Source organism: Propithecus coquereli, unplaced genomic scaffold (assembly GCF_000956105.1).
Source record: "Propithecus coquereli isolate 6110/MARCELLA unplaced genomic scaffold, Pcoq_1.0 Scaffold228, whole genome shotgun sequence".
Lineage (NCBI taxonomy): Eukaryota > Metazoa > Chordata > Mammalia > Primates > Indriidae > Propithecus > Propithecus coquereli.
The window spans coordinates 1,167,924-1,184,354 of NW_012147819.1; positions in this window are offsets into that span (position 1 = coordinate 1,167,924).

Sequence of the window (16,431 nt, forward strand, 5' to 3'; positions counted from 1 at the left end):
ATAAATATATATACAGTATATATATTCAACATGTGCCTTTTATACCTATTTTGTAGTATTTCCAAATGTGTCTATGCTCATAGTGTACATCTACTTTGTTCATTTTATCTGACATACGGTATTCCAATGTATGAATACACCACAATTTATTTTGCCAGTGCCCTGCTGACAAACACTTCCCATTTCCCACCTAGCTATGTAGATGATAACAAGTGGCTCTCCTATGTGGTGGCGCCATTTATACGCCCACCGTGAGGCATCTCCTTTCCCCACATCCTTGCCAATGCTACACTTGGTTTTAACAGTTTTTAACATTTTTGCCAATTCCATAGGTGTGAAATGCTATCTCATTGTTATGCTAATTTGCATTTCCTTGATTATGGATGAGGTAGAACATATTTTTCATTTTTTAAAAGCCATACACATTTTCTGTTCTGTGAATTGCTAATCCCATACCCTTTGCTTATTTTTTTTACTGGACTGTCCTTTTCTTATTGAATTGTAGGATTCTTAATTTTTCTAGAGTCAAATACTTTGCTAGTTATACGCATTGCAAATATCTTCTCCCAGTCTATGACTTGCCCCGAGAAGTTGGGGTGCATCACCCTCCTAGTATGTGGCTGTGTTTACCAAACCAGAAACCCTCTGAACCTGTCCATTTAGGGTTTTTTACTGGAGATTCTAGGCATGTTGATCAAATCATTGGCCGTTGGTGATTAACTCAGTCTCTGGTCCCTCTCCTCTCCCTAGAGGTTGGGGGTTGGGGTTGAAAGTCCCAACTCTCCAATCCTGTGGTTTGTACCTCTGACAACCAGCCCCCCTCCTGAAGCTATCTAGGGGCCCACCAAGAGTTAGCTCATTAGCATAACTCAGGTGTGGGTGAAAGGGGCTTATTACCAGTAACAAAAGACATTCCTCTCACCCCTATGACTCAGGAAATTACAAGGGTTTTAGGAGCTTTGAGCCAGCAACCAGGGATGAAGACCAAATATTTATTTCTTACAATATCACAATGTCACACCTCTTATTCCCTTTGAGCTTAGATCCGAATGTTATGAATTCATGTTATGGTTTAAGCAGCATTGCCATGGATTTTTCATTTGAAGGGTGGCAGTGGGTTAGCCAGTATTAGTGCACAAGAGCCAATTGTTAAATTTTTAGGAATTTTGTGAGCCAGTTGCTAAACACAGACATTATTTAAAAATTAAATTTATAAATTCAAAATTAAATAAATTATAATAAAAACAAAAGTAAAAGAAACTCAAAACTTATCACTTCCAAATTATTGTACTACATTTTACTGTGCTCTCGGCTTTTGAGGTTACTTACATCTGTTGTATCTGTATGGATAATGGTGTTCTACTGAGCACCTCTTCCAGACTCGAGTTCAGTGACATCACACCCGTGGTTCTAAATTGGCCATGGTGAGAGTATCTACTGCTAACACTACAAATCAGGGCTTGATGTATTGTTTTGTTGATCAATTAGATCAAGGGTCATCAAACTTGTTCTGTAAAGGGCCAAGCAGTAAATATTTTAGGCTTTGTGATCCACACAGTTTGTGTTATAACTACTCAACTCTGCCCTTGTAGCACAAAAGCAGCCATAGACCATGGGTAAACAAATGGGTGTGGGCATGTGCCAATAAAACTTTATTTCCGAAACTGGTTGTGAGCCAGATTTGGCCCACTGGCCATAGTTTGTCAACCCCTAGTCCGGAATTACGAAAGTGATGAGAAAATGTTAATAATGCAGAATAAATTTAAAAGTATGTCATATCTAATGCTGAAGCTTAAAGAGGTTTCAACTTAATGAATGTAATTTATATGAGCATGAGAAATAGTTTAACAATAGATCACATACCAGATTTTATGACAATAAACTTTTTGAGAAAAGAGTTAGCAGATTACAATGCAGCTCTATTTGTCAAATTACAGTGAGATTGCGATCACTGGTTGGCTACAGATACAGATGTTCTGCAAAACTCAACAAAAACATTCTGTGAGAATCAATTGGCTATGCTGACTTTAAAGAGTATTATATATTTAATTTCTATTTGTAAGTTGTATGTTATATACATCTTTATAACAATAAAATACATGGTAAGTAGTAAGGCTTTCCTTTTTTTTTTAAGAGCCGGTTGTTAAACATTTACCAGCACACCACTGGGTAGTGGTCATCTCAACTCAGTCTGCCATGTTGTGAAAATTGCTGTTTAGATTCTATTTACTTAAAATTTCAGATAAATCTAGTACCTACAGCTAAAATGTACTTAAAATACCTAGCTATTTTAATACTGTACATTATTTTTAAAAATCTCTGCCTCGAATCTAATGTCTTTCCTTTATAGTGCGTACTGTATGTACTTGCAGGCTGTGCTTTCCCAAGCCATACGATGTCATGAGAACAGCAGACTGGAGATGAAACCTTCCTGGTAAGTGTCCTTATGTCACCACCATATGCAATAGAACCAATGCCAAGAAACGTTCACCTCCGAAGCCCCTTTGGCACACAGCCAGCAGAAGAGGGCTGCTCAGAAGTGTCTTTGCACAGATGAACTTATTAATACAAGATGCAACTGGAAGAATTTTTGAAGTTTGAGACCTATTTGGATTTATAATGTATCACTCTGAACAAATTTCTTCTCTAGTTTGTAATCTAAAATTCTGCAGTATGCTAATTTTATGATAACTACAAAGGAAACCTTACTCTATTTCTCCCCTGGTTTCCAAGTTAAATTTTGAATTATTGGCCAGAGAAAGGGGGAAAAGGGGAAATTTTCCTTCACTGCCTTTGGTTTTTCTGAGTTCCCAGCAGTTACAGGGTCAGAATTTTAAGCCTGATATGGGGCACTCTAACCTACCATATTCTGCTAGGGAAAAAAATGGCACAAAATTTGAAGTGGCCCAGAGCATAGCCTCACAATGCCCAAAGCTTTGACTTGGTGTCACATTTAAAGATAAAGTCATGAAAAAGCATGATGCTTTTGACCTAAGATTCACTACCTTTCCATATTGCAAAATATCAAATGAACCTAGCATTTCTTTATGAAAATATAAGTGAAATCTTGACCTCTAGGCAGTAAATTCCTTGGGTGCTGGGACCATGCCCCTCATGCACCCAGTAAATGCTTATGGGGTGAAGGAAGGAATGGAAAACAGACAAGCCCAGAGGACTGGGTCTGGAACCTTCCCTATCAAGATGCTTCATCTGAACCCCCACTCCTGAGGAAGTGACTCATAGCTGCTATCTGATGGTAAATGAGAAAAATATGTGTTTCTATTAGCACATTACATAGAAGAGTAGTACTCATCACTGGGGACGATGTGTGTTTTGATAAGTTCCATGTTTAATGCAAACATACAGGCTGTCTGTCACCTCCGGTGCTGGGCTGTCTTGGTATCAAGGTTTATCAGACAACTTGAATTCCTTTCTTTATTGGTATGGAGGCTCAGGTGAAATTCCAAAAGCGGAAACTTATTGATGGAACAAGCATTTATTAAGTACCTACTAGGCACAGTGGTGCAGTTAAAGCTAGGCCCTGGGCTGCAAGGATAAAAGACAGAGTTGCAAGAATGAACACACAGTTATAACACAGAACTAACAGGGCTATAGAGGCAGGCAGTGGGCACGGCTCTGCAGAGAAGGTGCACAACTCACAGCAGGGGGTCAGGGAGCGCCTTCTGGAGGAGGTGACAAGTGAATTGAGAGTTGGAAGAAAAGGTCCGGACATGCTAGGATTTTAAATTTAAAAGGCTCTCCCTTCCTTCCTGACTTCACGTGGCCCTACACTGTCTTTGGTCAGTGTTGGAGTCAGTTAATTTTATGTGTCAACTTGGCTAGCCCTTGTTACCTATGGCACCCAGCTGTTTGGTCAAACACCAATCTAGTTGTTGTTGTAAAGGTATTCTTTGTTTGTTCTGTTTTGTTTTATAGAGACAAGGTCTCACGCTGCCACCCAGGCTAGAGTCCAGTGTTGCAATCATAGGTCATTGCAGCCTCCAACTCCTGGGCTCAAGCGATCCTCCTGCCTCAGCCTCACAAGTAGCTGGGACTGGTATTTTTTAGATTTGATTCCCATTTAAATCACTAGACTTTGAGTAAAGCAGATTATTCCATAATGTGGATGGGCCTCATTCAATTCATTGGAGGCCTTAAAAGAAAAGACTGAGGTCCCTCAAAAAGGACGAACGTCAGCCTCAATCTGGTAGCATAGAAATTCTGCCTGAGTTGATAGTCTTCAGACTCAAGACTGTAACATCAATCCCTGCTGGCCCGCCCTACAGATTTCAGGTTTCCTGGCCCTACAAAGGCATGAGCCAATTCCTTAAAATAAATCTCTCTCAATCTCTCTCTCTCTATACACACACACACACACACACACACACACACACACACACACACATGCACCATATTGGTTCTGTTTCTCTGGAGAACCTTGACTAATACAGAAGGCTTAATATTTAACCCATAGGGTTGGTGGGCTTGGGGTCCTAGCCATGTGCCTTCAAAAAGGAACACAAACCACACTACCACTGTGGAGGAAATTAGCCCAGCCTACTCATGTCTCAATCCCAGCTCTGCTTCTCCGTGTCTCTGTTCCTGTTGTGCCATAAACTCTGGGGCACAATCAGATGCCAGGCTGTCCTGGCAGCTTTTGCAATATTTGGTCCTCAGGTAGCCACTTCCCAGCCCGACACCCTCACTCCCAACTTCCCTCTTACCTCCAATCCCAATCTGCCGCTTGGCAGCACCTGCCAGCTCTGCCCCTGGGGTAGCCAGAGCGAACAACGTCTGCATTGGCAGATTGTGCACACTCCATCACTCCAGGGGCCCTTGGCAGTAGATCCAGATAGCATACTGTGTTTTATCTGTGTAGGTTTGTGTTTTGTGGCACTAGATGTCAGTTCGTGCTCCTCCAGTTACCAAGGGCACAGGGCTGACCACTGTCGAGCTCTCATCACAATCTATTTTAATTAACTGTGGTTCTCCTCTCCCTGCACCTGACTGGAGGGAATAAACTGGGTCTTTTATCTTTGTTCCTTGGTGCCTGACACAATGCTTTGAATATAGCAGGTGCTCAATAAATGCTTGCTAAAATATCAACAATAGACGAGGAGGATGAGGATGAGTGCTTAATATGTCAGACCTTATTCTAAGCTACATATGTATTAAATGAGTGTGTGTGTACACACACACGTGCACACACTCATTTAATCCTCGCAGCAATCTCACATGGTACCTGCCACAATCACTCCCACTGTACAGATAAGGAAGCAGGTCCGTAGAGTGAGGCAATTTCCCTAAAGGCACATAGTGAGAGGCAGAGTCCACACTCCTAACAACATGCTGCCCATATGAACCCTATAAAGTCTCAAATGGCTTGGATGATATTAAGGGTCATCTCTCCTGTGACACCTTCCCACGGTTTCCAGGATTAGAACTAGAAGAGCCATCATGAGTGAGGTTATGGGAAAAGCTCCCGGCTGAGAGTTAGGAGAGTCAGGTGCTGGGCCTGACGCCTGTCCTGTGTGACTTTGAGACTCAGTTTCCTTGTTTATAAAATAAGGGGGAGGGTTGACAATCTCTCAGGTCCCTTTGTCATCCACATTCTGTGGAAGGATATGTCAAGCTCTTGTGACTCTTCTGCCTGTCACAACTTGATAGCTGTGGCTTGTCACTGGCCCAGTGCAGTTTCTCCAACCTCAGTTCTCCCGAAATCCCTCCGGCGTGGTTGCATAGTCCTTTGGTTGCTGTCAGTCCCTCTGAGGGATCCCATGAAAATGAAAGGTCACCCTCTCAGGGAAAAAATGCACATTTTGATACCCACGCATTTTGCCCATGGCTTTGGGGGGTTCCAGATCCTGAAGCCCGTCCATCCTTAAGGCCCCAAGACAGAAACACCTGCATTAGAACACAAGCAGGAAATAACTGAAGTTGAAATGTAAAATAGCACCAAGGGAAGATGTGATCAGAGCTTTAGCTGCATACGGGCTGGGGCTGTGGGTGGGTAGCAGGGGTGGAGGGCTGGGCCTCAGCCTGGTGTCCTAGTCCAAAAGGCAGGAAATCAAGACAGCTTGGCCGGCCAGGTGGCAGGTGTGGGCAAGCAGTGCTGGGTGGCTCTCCCATTTCCCTGCCTCCTAGTTTTTCTCGTAGGGACCCTCCCAGGAGTAGGGAGGCAAGAGCACCAGAGTCCTGTATCAAGCCTTCACAGGCCCCTTACCTGAGCAATGTGCCCCACCAGGGAAAAGACTGCCCAAAGCAACAACTCTCACCTCCTTAGCAGCTCATACCCAGGTGCACCTGGCCTTTTGCAAATGCCTTCAAGCTCCTGTGCTCTGAGGCTGCTGCTTTCTGTACATGTGGAAGCTCTTGCTTCTTAAAAGGAGACTCACTTAATTCAATACCTTAAGGTCCCTTAGGCCAAGAGATATCCGTATAGATAAAACTCCAGGGAACTCAGAGCTTTTAACATAATTGCTTCTAAAAATACCTTTTGCAAAGGCACACTGAAGTTAAATGTAATGCTTTCAAACAGACCCTAAGAAAAAGCTGTAGCCGAATCCTTCTCAAACCCTGTAATCTTAAGGTTGTTTGTCGTCTCCGGTTCTGGTCCTTTACCCTGACGCTGTAATGGATCGCTATAGCTCATGCAGAAGGGCCTGTGTTGCTAAGACTTCTTGCCCATTGCTCCTCAGCAATGCTCAGTCTTCTTTTGGCCTCAGGGGGACAATCAGCCCACCTTTCTGGGGCAGCCGAATTTGCCTCTTTATAGATGAAAGTCCGGTTGTTTGCTATAGAAAAGAAAATACACAGGAGATCTAAGAAACTAATGTCAACACTAGCAGCTTAAAGACCTGTAAGTAAGCAAGGGGGCTGGGTTTTCCTTTTGCGTGTTTGCTTTGAGTTGCTTGCTCTGGGATATTGCTGTCTTGGTGTTTGCTGAGGAACATCCACTGTTTTCTTAAAAACAGACCATGAAAGTGGCTGCAACTAAGTTTTAAAAAGCATTATTGCTTGAGTAGAGCTATTCGTGTGGATGCGATGTGTTTTTACTAGTAAAGGAGGGCACACACAGTGAGGCGTGAGAAGAGTGGGCGTTATTAGGAGGCATGCTGGGTGTCTGACCGCTCTCTTATGAAACAGAGCATCCATACTTTTGTCCGGACCAAACACATGCTTCATGTTCAAATGTACTGGTTTTGGGTTCAGCAATGCCTACGTGCATCTCATTCTGGGAAAACACAGCTCAGGCAAAATTGACTATTGAATAAGCAGTCATTACTGGTATGCAATTATTATACCAAACAAACAATATCATTTTAAAAAACAAAAAACAGGTGCTTTCCAGTTTATTTTTTATAATGTAATATTCAGTTTGGGCTGAATTACAGGCTGTGGAGGTTATGGGAGTCAGCATCAAATGTTGGGTTTCTTTTTTTTTTTTTTTTTTTTTCAGCATGTTATGGGGGTACAGATGATTAGGTTACTTATGATGCCTTTACTCTCCCTCCCCCCCAAGTCCGAGCTTCAAGTGTGTCCATTCCCCCGGAGGTGCGCATCGCACTCATTGTTTGTGCATATGCCCGTCCCCTCCTCCTCCCTCCCCCCCGCCCAACATCCAATAGATGTTATTCTTATATGTGCACTTAAATGTTGATCAGCTAATACCAGTTTGATGGTGAGTACATGTGGTGCTTGTTTTTCCATTCTTGGGATACCTCGCTTAGTAGAATGTGTTCCAGCGCTTTCCAGGAGTATACAAGAGGTGCTATATCACCATTGTTTCTTAAAGCTGAATAGTACTCCATGGTATACATATACCACAGTTTATTAATCCACTCATGTATTGATGGACACTTGGGTTGTTTCCACATCTTTGCAATTGTGAATTGTGCTGCTACGAACATTCGAGTGCAGGTGTCTTTTTCATAGAGCAACTTTTGCTCTTTTGGGTAGATGCCCAGTAATGGGATTGCTGGGTCAAATGGTAGTTCTACTTGTATCTCTTTAAGGTATCTCCATATTGCTTTCCACAGAGGTTGCACTAATTTGCTTTTGTTTTAAAAAATCTACCCTTTTGTTCTGTCCTCTCGGAGGAATGTGTGTCTTTTTTGTTCTTAGCTACTCAGCTCGGCCCTGTCTGGAAGCTCCTTTGAGTAGCTTGGGCAGCGAGTGCCCTCTTCTGGACAATCTACTAATTGCAAATTCTGGAAGCATTGGTCTGGTTATCAAATAAGCCTTGTATTTGAATGTTCTTGGCAGAGAATACGAAAGAAATTATAATATGTTCCCTGCATTCAAAGGGCCTACTTTCATGTTAGAAGATAAAATTTGCCTGCTTTGGAATTTTCAAAGTGATTTGGAGAGACCGGGGAATTTATTACTTTAACAGTGTTTCTTAAAAAGATACGGCCTTCCTTTATAGCCAAAATTTCATTTTTAAAATCTAATGACTTATTTTCTTTTCCTATTTGAATTATTTTTAAATGTATATGATTTTAAACGCCTTCCTTTTTAAATAGTCAAACGAGATGAATAGCAAAGGCACGTAGGACATTTGTTTTCAGTAAAGATAGCTGGATTTAAGTCACTATAAGAAGATAAATTATTTTTTGTAAATCCCAAATCAATTATTATCTTGTGTATAAGTAATTTATCACAAAGTTCTTAGGGCAATATCCTCTTCTCCCCTAAAGTGCTGTTTATCAAAGGGAGGCGTATCTTTCGCAATCTCACCAGAACGAATATTAGAGAGTAATCATTTTGGTTTCCTGATGCTCATTCTCTAATCAATTCCTCAGGAAAAGCTCATGAAAACAACATTCCTCGACTTCTGGCATGTTGGTAACAGTTTCTTTGTAACTATTACCCAAACATCGATTTTGCTGATAGAAAATGTTTGGCTCACATCTTTCCTTGAGTATCTTTGGTATATTATTCTATTTTCTTCTGATTGAAAATCTAATTTTCTTTTTCCCATAAGTCTCTTACTGTTTTTGCATAGACAATCAAAGGATTCTTTTTCTTTTCTTTTAAAAGTCCACTCTGGGAGGCAGAGGCGGGAGGATTGCTTGAGCTCAGGAGTTCGAGATCAGCCTGAGGAAGAGCAAGAACCCGTCTCTACTATAAATGGAAAGAAATTAGCCAAACAACTAAAAATAGAAAAAATTAGCCGGGCATGGTGGCGCGTGCCTGTAGTCCCAGCTATTTGGGAGGCTGAGGCAGGAGGATGGCTTGAGCCCAGGAGTTTGAGGTTGCTGTGAGCTAGGCTGACACCATGGCACTCTAGCCTGGGCAACAGAGTAAGACTCTGTCTCAAAAAAAAAAAAATTCCAATAATTTTACTACACTATATCTTGGTGTTAGTTGTTCAGTCAATGTTCAAGATATGTGTTGTGCTCTTTCAATATGTAGTCTCAAATCTTTTTTATTTCAGGAAAGTTTTCTTGAATTATAGTTTTCAGAAGCTGTTATTTTCCCTTGCTTTGTTTTTTTTTTCCTTTAAAAACTCCTATTGTCCACATGTTATATATTCTTTATTTTTAATATCTATCACTTTCTCTTGAATCCTTTTAATCTCTTTTATTTCTTTTTTTCTAAATATTATACTGTAAGAAGTATCTTTTATTTCTTTTTGATTCTTAAAAATTTCTTCCATTTCACCTTCTATTTCTCTTAAAATGTTATTTTTTTTATCCGCTCTATTGTTTTTTCTAGTTTAGTTCTCATTCCTGAAATAATTTTTTCTCTTATTTCTAATTCTTTCTGGGTTCTATCACCTCATTTCTGAGTTTGTCTAATTGTGATTTGTGTTATTCTTTTATGTCTTCTATGATATTCTTAAGAGCTTTTTGAGATAAAATTTACACGCTACATAATTCACCTATTCAAAGTATACAATTCAATGGTTATTAGTATATTCACAAAGATGTGTAACCATCACGATTTTGGAACATTTTATCATCCCCAAAAGAAACCCTATACCCATTACCTTATTTCCTCCCCATTCCCAAAGCAACCACTAATTTACTTTCTGTCTTTACAGATTTGTCTATTTGAACATTTCATATACATGAAATCATACAATACGTGGTCTTTTATGTCTGCCTTTTTCACTTCATGCAATGTTCTCAAGGTTCATCCATGTTGTAGCATATATTAATATTTCATCACTTTTTATGGCCAAATAATATTCCATGAATGAATATATGACTATTTATCCATTCATGAGTTGATAGACATTTGCGTTGTTTCCACTTTTTGGCTTTTATCAATAATACTGCTATGAATATTCATGTACACGTTTTTGTGTGGAAATGTTTTCAGTTCTCTTGGGTTTAAACCTAGGAGTGGAAATGCTGGGTCACATGGTACTCTATGTTTAACTTTTCAAGGCACCACCAAGCAGTTTTCCAAAGTGTCTGAACTGTTTTACAACCCTACCAGCAGTGTATGAAAGCTCTGATTTCTCCACATCCTTGCCAACACTTACTATTATCTTTTTTATTACAGCTATCCTGGTGGTATAAAATGGTTTTCCATTTTGGTTTTGATTTGCATTTCCCTGATAGTTAATGATGTTCAATATATTTTAATATGCTTATTATGTTTTCTTTGGAGAAATATCTATTCAGTCATATCATTTTCTTAATGTCTTTTAGTTCATTTTGAAGGAGAATGTTATAGTTGTGATCTTTTTTGTGGATTTTTTTTCCCAATGTGTTTGTAATGTCTGTAATATTGTGCTGCTTATTCTTTTTTTTTTCTTATGAACTTTCTGTGGAATTTGACTTTAGTTTCTCATTGTTTATTTTAAAGCAACTTTACTTAACTTTTAGAAGGGGGCAGGGTAGCATTTCTATCTTCACAGAGCTCCCTCTTGTTTTTTCAATTATATGTGTATGTGCGAGAGAGTGTGAATGTGTGTGTGAGAGTGTGAGTGTGTGAGAGTGGTGTGTGTGTGTGCGTGTGTGTGTGTGTGTGATTGTGTGTGTAGCTTCCTTCTGTGATTTCCTGGCTCTATTCCCTTCCACCACTTTTATCTGGACCTTCTCTTTTCTTGTCTGAGTCGTCCATGTCTTGCTCTACTTTGTTCTCCCACGGCTGGCCCTCAGTGTGGAGTTCTGTGTCCTAAGGGCGTCCTGGCCAGACTGTTTAGAGAATTCATGAGGGCTGGACTGCTCTGGTCTCTTCGGAGCTTACCATGGACCTCTCACATGCACACACTGCGGGGCTGGGCAGGCCCCTTCAGATTTCAGCTGTTCTTCTCCAGCTGCTCGTCTTGCTTTCCAGTGACCACCTAATAGCCACTTCAGGATTCTCCTATTCTGGTGCCCTGCTGCCCCCCTCACTTTCTTCTGCACAGGTACTGATTACCATGCAGGCCTTGTGGGTGCTGGTGGTTTGCTCTTATTTGCATGTGGTTCGGGGTTTGGGTTTTGGGGTTTAGGGGATAGCTTAACTTGCAGTTTCATTGTAAAGGTTGCCCATGGGTTTTTGGTTTTGCTACTTTGTTGCCCTTTCTGTTTTTGATGAGGAAATTGGTATGATTAAAAGACTCTGTTGCCCCACCGCTATCTTTCCAGAATCTTTCTCAGACCACTTCATGGACAATGAAATTCAATTTGCCTTTCATTTTGCTATTTGCTTTGAACTTGACCCATCTGTATAGGGCAGATACAGGTTGAGGTTGATAATCATATCAGGGATCATTAGTTACCTCAAAAAATGTGTGTTCTTTATCACTATGGGTAACTAGATATGAATGCTATGGAGCTCTGGGTTCTTTCAAATCACATTAAGCGGTCAGCAGTCCTCAAGGCCAGCGATTCGGCAAGTCCACCTAAGGCTTTTGACCAAGAGCTGAGCCACACCAGATCAAGCTGTGGCTCACCTTCCCCGGTGCCTTTGCATGTCTACTAGGCATCTAGCTGGTAGATTGTACCTTACTGAGAACTTACAATGGGCATGATTCTTGCAAATTTCAGGATCTCCCCTTTAATCCCATATACTAAATATCTAGGAACCTATGTACTCAGAACTCGGTACAAACTCACAGCCCTCAGAACAGGAAAACCCCAGTCTAGACCAATCCACTCTGATTGCACTATACTTCTAATCACTCACTTTTCAGGCATTTATCAAGTGCCAACTGTATGCCAGACACACTGTGCTGCATGCTAGGAATATAAAGACAAATATGACCTGCTCTTTCCCCTCCAGGGATAGGGGAGATCGATACACAAATATTAATTGTGGAACAGAGAAATAATTGCTAGAGTAGAAATACAGATTAGATGCTATGCTATGGAGGCAGGTGCAAAGAAAGAAGCAACTGTCAACCAGAATTCCTACGTCAGAAAATAAAACTGCATATGCTGCATGCATGATCCAACATATAAAATACACGTATTTGCCAAAGGTGGAAATGGAACATACCATTATGAAATTAGTTTTTGCATTAATGAAAGAATAATGTTTGGTTTTTTTCCTTGTTAAAATTTCTTTTATTGTAGTTCCTTTTTAATAATAATATTGTTTCATATATATGTACACACACACACATACTATCCCTGGCTATTTTCTTGATGCATGTTCACGAATCAATAAGGCAAAGCTCTTGGCCATGACGGTAGACACCCGTGAGGGTTTTCATGCTTTTTCCCTTGCCATATGCACTAGTTGGAAAATACGGTGGGTTTTCACACGTCACCATCGTCATGATTTTCCAGAGTGAAAAGAAGTAGAAAAAGCTGACTATGAAAATGATTGTGGCATAAATCCCAGACAGAGTCATTTTGAACCAGATACTACAGAAGGGAAATGCCAAGCAAATGTTTCCAGAATTCTAATGAGACTTTCAGCAGGCATGACAGCATCTTTGCTGATTGAGAGACACCCAGGAAACGGCCCCATGTGTGAGACAGCACCAGCCGTGAATACACTGGCCCTTCACAATGAGTGGTGAACAGCAGAGGTAATTACCCTGAGAAGTCCACAAGTGCACCCCCACCTCCACACACCCAGGCTGCACTGGCCAGGCTGCACAGAGCGTGGGGATTTTAAATCAGGCAGAAGTAATGACCTACTTGCATTCTTCATGCAGACAGAATAAGAGTGTCTGAGCTATGTAAGAAACGGAGAGACATTCAATTAATCTTGGAAGCTTGTCAGCCAGGGAGCCAGAAGATATATCTGCTCTGGTCACTGCAGCGCCACAAGAAGTTCTGAAGAGCCTGGCTCCTTCTACATTCCAGCGCCTTGGTCCTGGTCCCATTGCAGCTGCGGTGGGACAGATAACCTTACATCTGAGCAGTGCCGGGAACTGCAGAATAATGAAGCAGGTAACTCCCCTCTCTACCCAGTTGGACCATATCTCAAAACCATAAAGGAAGGTCTGGGAGCCTCCGCAGTCACACTCTCCCAGTGCTGCTTCTCTGGGCTCATGTTCCTCCCCTCCCCCTAAGCAGAGGATGCAGAGTTGCAGGTGACTCATACAGTTTTCAGGAGGCTGCCAGACACAGCACGGTGTGAACTTGGCAGCAAGCTTGCCAAATTACAGATACAGAACTGCTATGTGTCTGAAAAATGGAATCTTTCTAAGTCAAATTCTATTATTTAATGTGTCTTATCATTTAATATGTCTTAGGGGAGCTCTCTCTATTTTTTTTTTAATGTTTCAACAGGAGAAAGAGGGAAGGGAAGGTCTCCCCACTACTTTAAACTTTCCGAAAGAGGTATTTATTTTTCTCGTAGATTCAGTGGCAGAGCAGAAATAGACGCATGGCAGGTGTTTGACGTCGAGGGTCCTTCGATCTGAGTTACTGAGAGAGGATACTTTAGGAGAAAGGATGGAAAGATGCAGTGCGGGAGAGTAAAGACGAGAGCAAGACCTGAAATGACCAGAATTAGTGGCTGTTTTTCTACCCAAAGGAGCCCAAGGCCCTCCTGAGGGAGGCAGTGCTCTGGGGCTCAGGGGTTGGGCACTGAATTCCAGGACCTGCAGCACCAGCTGGGGGTGGGGAGGGGAATCCCCAACCCAATGCCAGCCAAGAATCACTGACCACAAACATCATAAGATCAAGTGTTCCTGGGAAACGACAAAGGCGTGTAAAGAAGAAAGCGCAAATGATCTCATTAGCGTCAGCCTCTTTCTCCCCCTCAGAAGCGCTTTTTGAGTTTTATTTTATTTCCCGCTATGGTCATGCGCAGTCCTTATCTGAACAAGGACACCCGCCCCTGGCCTGTGGGTTCTGGTTGGTGGCTGGCGGCTTATCTAAGATGACAGAAGGCCTCTATGCCTCAGAGAGTTAAGTGCCTCTTTTCTTCTTTTAAACAAAAGCCATTGGTAGCAGAAAATTTCTTTTCTCTCTTATTTTCTACCGGGCATAACAATTACCATATTGTGATGATTGCTTTAACAATGAAATGTTAAATTTGCCACAAAACATCTTGGGTGAACTACATGAAAATGTACTACACTTAAAATCTGATAAAATAAAAATAAAATCTGATAAATAAAAATCTGAACATACAGAATGGAAAGAATTATGGTACAATTATCTTCAGTACTTTTGCCTTCTTTTTTAAAGGATTCATCAAAAACCTCATTTACAGGCCGGGCGCGGTGGCTCACGCCTGTAATCCTAGCTCTCTGGGAGGCCGAGGCGGGCGGATTGTTTGAGCTCAGGAGTTCGAAACCAGCCTAAGCAAGAGCGAGACCCCGTCTCTACTAAAATTAGAAAGAAATTAATCGGACAACTAAAAATATATAGAAAAAATTAGCCGGGCACGGTGGTGCATGCCTGTAGTCCCAGCTACTTGGGAGGCTGAGGCAGGAGGATCGCTTGAGCCCAGGAATTTGAGGTTGCTGTGAGCTAGGCTGACGCCACGGCACTCTAGCCCAGTCAACACAGTGAGACTCTGTCTCAAAAAAAAAAAAAAAAACCTCATTTACAGCGGGTTCCATTGTACTTTTATGATAAGGGAAAGCGCAGCCAGGCTCCAGCATCAGGCCATCTGTGATGGTTTTGCCACTTACCATCCACTGGGATCTGGAGTGAGCTAAATCATCGCTTTGTGCCACAACTCTCTCCTCTGTGCCAGGAGGCTGCCACGCAGAGCTAGGCTGATTACATAAGATAAAGTAGGGAAAACAATTAGCCCAGTGCCTGGTACAGAGAAACACTCAGTAAATGTTAGCTGTTATAATTACATTTTAATAACTAATTTTCTCCCCACTCCTTTGCAACGTATCTATCTATAGCCCTTTAATACTCTGCCTGTTTTGAGTCAATTTCTGAATTTTATTGCATAAACAAATGAATGCAAATGTAGGCAATATGAACAGATAATGTTCTTATGCTTGCTGAATTAAAGGAAAAGACTAGACACTACAAAACATCTGAAAGGTGTCCTTCATCCCCACCCCCAGGGTCATCTCCCACCATGTGTTGGTGGAACACAGAAAATTCTTTGCTTCCAACGTTGCAGGAAAAGTGATTTTATGCCTAGCACTCGCCTTAGAAATGCCAGTGCTGCCAGGAGCTCTACACATGCACTTGTGCCATGAATGCCAATCGTGCCTTGATTTATGTTGTGTCTAAAGTTGCAGACACAGGTGACAAGGCTTCACCAGGCACAGAGAGGACAGAAGCCACAGCTCTGTTCCAATGGCAAATACTTTCTCCTCTCATGCCCACCCACCAACCCCTCTCACCCACTCCAGACTGGCCCAGCTGGTGGGAGTATGAATGGAGCTGAGATGGGGGGTGGAATGCGCAGGGAACATTTGGGGGAAAATCACAATTAAAATTCCAGGCTCCAGGGCCGGGCGCGGTGGCTCACGCCTGTAATCCTAGCACTCTGGGAGGCTGAGGCAGGAGGATTGTTTGAGCTCAGGAGTTCGAGACCAGCCTGAGCAAGAGCGAGACCCCTTCTCTACTAAAAAAAAAAAAAAATAGAAAGAAATTGGCTGGACAACTAAAGATATATAGAAAAAATTATCTGGGCATGATGGCTCATGCCTGTAGTCCTGCTTCTCCGGGCTCATGTTCCTCCCCTCCCTCTAAGCAGAGGATGCAGAGTTGCAGGTGACTCATACAGTTTTCAGGAGGCTGCCAGACACAGCACGGTGTGAACTTGGCAGCAAGCTTGCCAAATTACAGATACAGAACTGCTATGTGTCTGAAAAATGGAATCTTTCTAAGTCAAATTCTATTATTTAATGTGTCTTATCATTTAATATGTCTTAGGGGAGCTCTCTCTATTTTTTTTTTAATGTTTCAACAGGAGAAAGAGGGAAGGGAAGGTCTCCCCACTACTTTAAACTTTCCGAAAGAGGTATTTATTTTTCTCGTAGATTCAGTGGCAGAGCAGAAATAGACGCATGGCAGGTGTTTGACGTCGAGGGTCCTTCGATCTGAGTTA